This window comes from Mus pahari, chromosome 8 (genome assembly GCF_900095145.1).
Source record: "Mus pahari chromosome 8, PAHARI_EIJ_v1.1, whole genome shotgun sequence".
In the NCBI taxonomy this organism is placed as follows: Eukaryota; Metazoa; Chordata; class Mammalia; order Rodentia; family Muridae; genus Mus; species Mus pahari.
The window spans coordinates 94,709,797-94,718,435 of NC_034597.1; positions in this window are offsets into that span (position 1 = coordinate 94,709,797).

Sequence of the window (8,639 nt, forward strand, 5' to 3'; positions counted from 1 at the left end):
AGAGAGAGAGAGAGAGAGAGAGAGAGAGAGAGAGAGAGAGAGAGAGAGAGCGAGCACTTAAACAACAGTGGGCATTTTAACAGACAGTGGACAAGTAGCATGAGTGTTAGACAAAAACATTCAAAAGGAAGGTAATAGTCTAAGGTTAATAATACCAAGAATGTTCGATCCCAGATGTGAAACACAGAGGCGGCAAATGGTTAAGTGGAACTGAAAGGAGTGTCCCTTGAAGCAGTCATTTAAAAAGGAACAGTGACCTTCAATAATAAATGAGCTGAAGAAAATGCCCTGACATTTCCCCCTTCTCCCCCTTTCTGTCCTCCTGGTTGGCTTTCTATTAGAACTCAGGACTGCATGTAAGAGGTCAAGACACCACACTCCCCAGCATAGATCAACTCACGAGGGCAAAGACGTAAGTTGCTGTAAAGAATAAGTGGTTAGCGAATCTGAGCTCACAGGAATACTCTATTTTTGTTATATTATCACAGAAAGGGAATTAAAGACTGAGCAAAGAATTTCAGATAAAGGAAATTAAGTTTTTGAATCACCAGTCAACTAAAAATTATATCTGGACTTAATAGAATTTTTTTATTGGAAAGACTCAGTAGAATTGTAGTTTGCTGAATGTCGTTTTTAGCTTCAGAGAAAGAAAGAGTCGAATGTGGGAATAAATGAAAATATAAGACAAATTGGGGAATCCAGTTTTCCACTTACAACATTAAAAGTTACTGTGGAACTGAAGGATGTTGCAGAGAACATGTGCTGGTAGTAAAAGTGGAATCACATTGTCACTGGGGCACTGGCCTTGACTCTTTGTAATTTAACAGCTGGAGATAAATTCAGTTGGCTTTTTAGAAATTTGAGGTGTAATATCAGTAAATGTATTATCATTTGTATTTTTAATATTGTTTTAAATATGTGAAGTAAATTATAAAATGAGGGAAAAAAATCAAGTTTCTGTATGCAATCAAAGCTGGACAGAGTTTAACTGAGTAATTTGACTAGCCTTGTAGTATTTATTTGTTTTGACTTTTATTCTTTTACTGCTTGATGGATGGATGGATGGATTTTCAGTTTTTCTTTTTTGAGACAGGGATTTGCTCTGTAACCCAGGCTGGTGAGGGACTCTATCCCTCAGGCTGGGCTGAGGCCCAGAGCACTCTTCATGCTTTGACCTTCTGAGTGCTCTGAGGCTTGAACCACCACATGAGATTTTTCTTTTGTAATTCTAAAGAGGTTTAACTTTTAGGCTTGAAAAGGGGCAACGAATTACTTTTTACAAGATGGTTATGCAAGTGTCAAGGTGAGTTTTGTTCTAGAATTCTGCCTTACAGAAATTTTCTCTCACCCTAGGGCATCTTTTCCTAGGATCACTGAAGATTTTAGCACTGAGGTGGAAAACAACAATACTGACAGGCTTCTTGTGTGCCAAGGCTGGGGGCTGGCAATCATTGTTTACAGTAGAGACATAGCTAATGGCATGGGTGTGAGTCTTCTGAGGCCTCTTGGTCTTGCAAACTTTATATGCCCCAGTACAGGGGAACACCAGGGTCAAGAAGGGGGAGTGGGTGGGTAGGTGAGCGGGGGTGGGGGAGAGGGTATAGGGGACTTTGGGGATAGCATTTAAAATGTAAATGAAGTAAATACCTAATAAAAATTGGAAAAAATTTATTCAGAAAAATGGAAGACAACTATTGTATAGTAATTTCTTCCCAGTTCAAACATTCCTTCCAAAGGGGAAGGGACGGGAAATGGGGTACACTGGAGAAATAAAAGGCTTTTTTAGAAAGTTGTAAAATTGCATATTCTCAAAGTTCTCCTTCCAGCTTTCTAGATAGATTAATGAAGTGGTATAATAAGAGAATTGTAATTATTCCCAATTTGCTCTTCCTTCTTCTTGAGCTTCATATGATCTGTGAATTGTATCTTGGGTATTCTGAGCTTTTGAGCTAATACTCACTTATCAGTGAGTGCATACCATGTGTGTTCTTTTGTGATTGGGTTACCTCACTCAGGATGATATCGTCCATGAAGAATTTCATGAAGTCATTGTTTTTAATAGCTGAGTAGTATTCCGTTGTGTAAATGTACCACATTTTCTGTATCTATTCCTCTGTTGAGGAACATCTGGGTTCGTTCCAGCTTCTGGATATTATAAATAAGGCTGCTATGAACATAGTGATGCATGTGTCCTTATTACATGTTGGAGCATCTTCTGTATATATGCCCAGGAATGGTATTATTGGGTCTTCAGGTAGTACTATGTCCAATATTCTGAGGAACCACCAAACTGATTTTCAGAGTGGTTGTNCCAGCTTTCAGTCCCACCAGCAATGGAGGAGTGTTCCTCTTTCTCCACAACCTTGCCAGCATCTGCTGTCACCTGAGTTTTTGAATGTAGCCATTCTGACTGTTGTGAGATGGAATCTCAGGGTTGTTTTGATTTGCATTTCCCTGATGACTAAGGATGTTGAATCTTGAGGTGCTTCTCAGTCATTGGAGTTTCCTCAGTTGAGAATTCTCTGTTTAGTTCTGTTCCCCATTTTTTTAACAGGGTTATTTGGTTCTCTGGAGTCTAAATTCTTGAGTTCTTTGTGTATATTGGATATTAGGCCTCTACTGGATATAGGGTTGGTAAAGATCTTTTCCCAATCTGTAGGTTGCCATTTTTCCTATTGACAGTGTCCTTTGCCTTACAGAAGCTTTGCAATTTTGTGAGGTCCCATTTGTCAATTCTTGATCTTAGAGCACAAGCCACTTGGGAACAAAATACTTACAGGAGGAAATATAGAGACAAAGTGTGGAGCAGAGACTGAAGGAAAGGCCATGCCGAGACTGCTCCACCTGGGGATCCATCCCATAATCAGTGGCCCAATCCCAGATGCTTTTACAGATTCTGGGAAGTGCTTGCTGACAGGAGCCTGATACAGTGGTCTCCTGAGTGGCTTTGCCAGACCCTGACAAATACAGAGGCAGATGTAATACACATGGAGGGACCCATGGCTCCAGACGTGTATGTGGCCTAGGATGACCTTGTTGGACATCAGAGGGAGGAGCAGCCCTCGGATCTTATGGGAGTTTGATGCCCCAGTGTAGGTGAATGCCAGGGCTGGAAGGCAGGAGTGGGTTGGTGGCTGGGGGAACACCCTCATAGAGGCAGGGGGAGGGGAGATGGGATAGGAGGTTTCCAGAGGGGAGACCTGGAAAGGGGATAACCTTTGAAATATAAGTAAAGAAAATATCCAGTAAAAGAGAGAGAGAGAGAGAGAGAGAGAGAGAGAGAGAGAGAGACTCTCTTACTAACTGAGTTCCAGAGAAGAGACTAGAGCTACCAGCAAGTTGTGTAGAGCACCTCCTTTTGGAAAGCTGCAGCTTTCATGACTTATGACCTATGTAGATGGTGGAATTTTCAGTATCACATCTGTTTTCTTTAGTTACTCTCCAGCTGTTTTGAGATCTCCCTGCTTCTGTAAGTAACCACTATCTATATTCCTATGAGCAACCCCAGTCACAACTCAGCGGTTCACTAATGTGGACTTGCATGCCCTCATTACTTTGTTCTGCCGCACACTCCCTGTTTGGCTTAATAGATATCTGTTGCATCTCTCCGGGAAGAGTGTGTCTCACCGAGTTCCTCTGTAGAAGGATGAGAGGGAAGCGTCCTGGAAGGATGCCCACTTTTCAGGCGGGTGTCTACTGATGTTTCAAAGACAGATGCTCTATCAAAGCTTTCATACTGTTATCAAAGCCATAGCTTCGAAATGAGTATTGGGTCACTGAATAAACAACCAAATGGGTGTGGAAAATGAGTCAAATGTGTTGTTTTGTAATATGGCCTAGTTAAGCTTAACTGTCCTCAAAGCTTTTATAAGCTGGCTAACATATTTATTAATAACAGAAGCTCCCACAGTCTTTAATATTTTTCTCTCTTCAGAACATGTTACCTTTTTCTGATACTGTTGCATCTGCATAGGTTATTTCCTATTTTTATTTTCTGACTTGGATTAAGATTTGGTAGTGCTGAGCCTCAAGCACTTATCAGTACCGTACTTTGCCTGCGTTTCTGCTAAGTCTTGCCACACAAGGCAGTAGGCTGCTTATCTTTGGCTACATTTTTTTTTTTCTAAAATAAACACATTACTAACTGAGTATTTGAACAGTATTAATTTTTGTTAATCTTGACTTGACCTCTGATAAAATGTTTGAGAGTTATTTCAAGTGCCTTACAGGATTTCACAACCTTTTTACTGTGTGGGTTTTCCTACATTGAAATGCCAGGTTTTAATTGTCTTGCAAACTTTATATTCCCCATACAGGGGAACACCAGGGCCAAGAAGTGGGAGTGAATGGGTAAGGGATCAGGGTGGGGGGAGGGTATAGGGGACTTTTGGGATAGCATTTGAAGTGTAAATGAAGAAAATATCTAATAAAATAATTAAAAAAAATAAAATACAGGTTAAATTTTAGCTGTTAACTTATCTATAAGAATTTCACAATGCTTCTTGATAAAGAAAAACTTTAGATAATGTAATAAGCCTTATGATTTAATTAGTCCTAGACTAACTTTACCAACTATGGAAAACTGATTAAACATCAACTAGTGGACATTAATATATATATGGAGGTGGTTTCACAGTCTTTTATACTGTGTAAGTTTTGAGGACACAATACAAGGTTTAAATACTAGTAGCAACCTGAGTTACAGCATTATTGGGTAATAACTAAGTACATTTATTCTTTATTCTATTTACCAATAATTTGTATTTGACAAAGCTTAATATAAATATAAGCAGTATATGAATAACAATCATCAAAAATGTGTTCTCACTCATGGTCACTATTATCTTCTAATATTTACAAAATTTCTTCTTATAGCTTATTTATAAATAAACAGATAAACAGTTAAGAAACATAGAAAAACATTTTCTTGAGCTAAAGAGTGAATGAACCCTGCTGGGCAACCTTTCTAATACCGAGCTATATCCCCAACCTCTGAACATTTTCTTTGTAAAAGTATTAAAAACAAAATGAAAATAATATTCTATTGACCTTTAAAGAAATGACCACCTATTATTATGACCGAAAGAGTAACTATAGCTGTTTCAGATAAAACTATAATTTTTGGATAGAATCATAATGTAGTTCAAGAAGTTTATATTATTTTGCTAATTCATCATTGTATCATGCAAGTAGTATTTATTATAAAATCTTAGAAATATAGGTTCATACTTTATAAATAATCTGTTATGCATATCCATACAGTCATACATACACTTGAAGCATCTGCTCTATTCTAGGCACTATTTAAGTCCTTGAGGACGTATCAGTGTTGAATGATTCCAAACTTCTTGCATTCTACTTTATAGCCTATGAAAGTATTTTCATTTTGCAAATTCATCTTCCTAACATAAAAATAAAATTAATTTATATTTTATTAATATGTAATTTTGATGTTTTAGAAATAGATGCATGGTTTAAATAAATCATGTGAAGCAATATATATGCCGCCTCATGTCAAGTAATGTTAAAAATAAACCTTTGTTAGCATTTCTTATTGACTTTGTTAGTTAAAAAAGTGGAGCATGATGAGTTTATTTAGGTTTTCTGAAGTCACATCTGGCACAATTGATGATGCTCAGAGTCAAGTCAGACTGTCTGATATCAAAATTGCTGTGGATGTTCGCAGTCTGAGAATGCAATATAACATTATATACATATGTACTAACACTATTTTCACCAACCAAAATGTCTGGAGCATAAAATCTCAGGAGTACTTATTTTATGAGGGAAGGACTTTCGTAGCTCACAGGTAATAGAGATATATGCAGTTTCAGATGCTCAGTATGAGTGTCCTGGAAGGTACTGTTTGAGTTCTGCTGTGAGTTATTGATTTTGAAATAAAATTGAATATCTGCTGCACTGGTTTATCATTGACGTTATGGTCAGTAGTGGAATGATATAGTTTCTAGACTCTGTATAACAGCAGTGTAAGTTCTCTTCAGAGACCTCCACAAAGTCAAAACAGGTTTTCAGACTTTGTCAATGAAATAGTTTTCAGGATAAGCCAATATGAAACAGAGTTGGAGATTATTCATGAAGATTTAAAAAAACCCACATACAGAAGAATGGTAGTTCATCAGGAGGTGGGGGTGGGGAAGGGTCTTTATGGGAAGAATATAACGCATCCAAGTTTGAGTACTGATTTCTCAAGGAAAGGTCACACCCCATTGCTTTTCTAATAGCTATATATAGCATTTTGGTAGGTTTTTGACATTACCATTTAAAGTTTCCTAAAGAATTTAAATTCAAGGACAATGTACAATGCACTTCCCATGTTCCAATTTTGTAAGTCAATATCTAAAGTGCAAGTGGGGCTAATTCTTTCTTTGGATTTCAGGGAAAAAAAGTTACCTTAGTTTCTAATGTCTTTCTGCATTCTTAGCATTATAGCAAATATCTCCATCCTTTACTACTTTATTCTGTAGTAAAAAATAAAAGTCTAGGGCCATATGCTTTGTTGGTGAATTCTGCCAATCAGTTATAGAATTAATATCAATTTTCTTCCACTTGCTTCTGGAGTATTGAAGAGGAGTAGATACTTCCAAACTTGTTACCTGAGTTGAGCTCAAAATTACATTGACTCTAACACCAGACCAAATTTCTATAAAGATATAAAAATAGAAAATATTCATCTTATTGGTATAGATTCAAAAATCCTCAGGTAAACCAGCAAAAAGAAAAAAAAAACAGCAGCATGCTAGTTATATACTATAAATTAGGATTTATATTAAAATTGCAAAGGAAATTCAGTACCTACTAATTCAGCTAAACTCACAGAGACTGAAGCAGCAAATACAAAGTCTACAATGGTCTGTATCAGGTCTTCTGGGTATACCTTACAGCTGTTAGATTGGTATTTCTTTGGGATTCCTAACAGTGGGAGTGAGTGTGTGTCTCTGATCTTTTGCCTGCCCTTAGGATTCTTTTCCTCTCATTGGGTTGTTGTCTAGCCTTGCTATGAGTGCCTTCCCACTGTCTTATTGTATCTTGTCATGTTTGACGATTGTCTCTTGGAGGCCTGATCTTTTCTGAATAGGAATCTAAGGGAGTGAACTTTGGGGGGAAAGAGAGTTAATGAGAAGCTGGAAGGAGTAGAGAAAGGCAAAACTATAGTTAGGCTGTGCGAGAGAAGAATCTATTTTTAATGAAAAAAAAAAAAGAAAGAAAGAAAGTCGATCAGTGTGTGATTTAGTCACTATTCCATTGCTGTGAATAGATATCATAACCAAGGCAATGCTGGCATAGAATTTAACTGGGGCCTTGCTTACAGTTTCAGGGACTTAGTACATTAGCATGGCAGGCAGCATGGCAGCATGGAGCAAGGTGGTAGGCAATCTGGTGCAGTAGAAGTAGCTAAAAGCTACCTCCTGTTCTTAGGGAGAGAGAAAGAGAGAGAGAGAGAGAGAGAGAGAGAGAGAGAGAGAGAGAGAGAGAGAGAGAGAGAGAGAGAGAGAGAGAGAGAGAGAGAGAGAGAGAGAGAGAGAGAGAGAGAGAGAGAGAACACAAGGGAACCCTGGGCCTATTATGGGCTTTTGATATCTCAAAACCTAACCCCAGTGACACAATTCCTCCAAAAAGGCTATACTTCTTTCAAGAAGGTTACACATCCTAATCCTTCTCAAATAGTGCTGCTCTCTGCTGATTGAGAACTTAAATATATAAGCCTATGGGGTCCGTTCTTATTCAAACCATGACAGGATGAATTACCCAATGAAGAGCAAATATTAGCTCAACTGATGCAGAAAGTCCTTTTGCAAGCCAATTTTATTTCATGATATAAGCAGAAAAAATTAGAAATAGATATTTACTTTGTCAACTTTGTAAATATCACTTACATAGATCCCAAAGGTAACATTGTATACATTATATTTGGTGATAAAGAATGAAATATTTTCCCCAAGAGTAGGGAGAAGACTGGGATGTACAAGAACAGCTGGAAGGATAAAAAAGATAAGTTGCATTCAGATGAAAAAAAAAAAGTAAAATTATAGTCACAAGTGACACGGTTTTACATGGAGAAAAGCCAGGAAAAAAAAATCCCCAAAGAACTATTTATGTAATATACAAATTCAGTAAAGTATAGAATCAAGCTTAACACTAAAATCAGTTTATTCCTAAGCAACAAGAAACAGCTAAAAGGACACAAGGGAAATAATTTCATTTGAAATCCTGTCAAAGAGAATAAATATTTAAGAATACATTTAAGAAGCTACCAGACCTATATAGTGAGTTTTACAAATAAACAGTGAAGAAATTAAAGGAGACACAAGTAAATGAAAGAGACTTTTGGTTCATATATTAGTAGATTTGTTGAGATGATGCCAGAATTCATATGAGTGCTAAATTCATTGATAGAACAAAGTCCTAAAAAATTTCTAATCCTCTATTCTACTCCTCTAATTTAGAGGGATGCTGAAAAAATCTTGGAAAAGAAGAATAAGTTTATGGATTTCACATTTTGAAATTTCAAAACTTCTACACTGATAGTCATATAAAAATTGTACTGGTACAGAATGTATATGTGTGTAGGGTGTGTAGGAGAGAGAGAGAGAGAGAGAGAGAGAGAGAGAGAGAGAGAG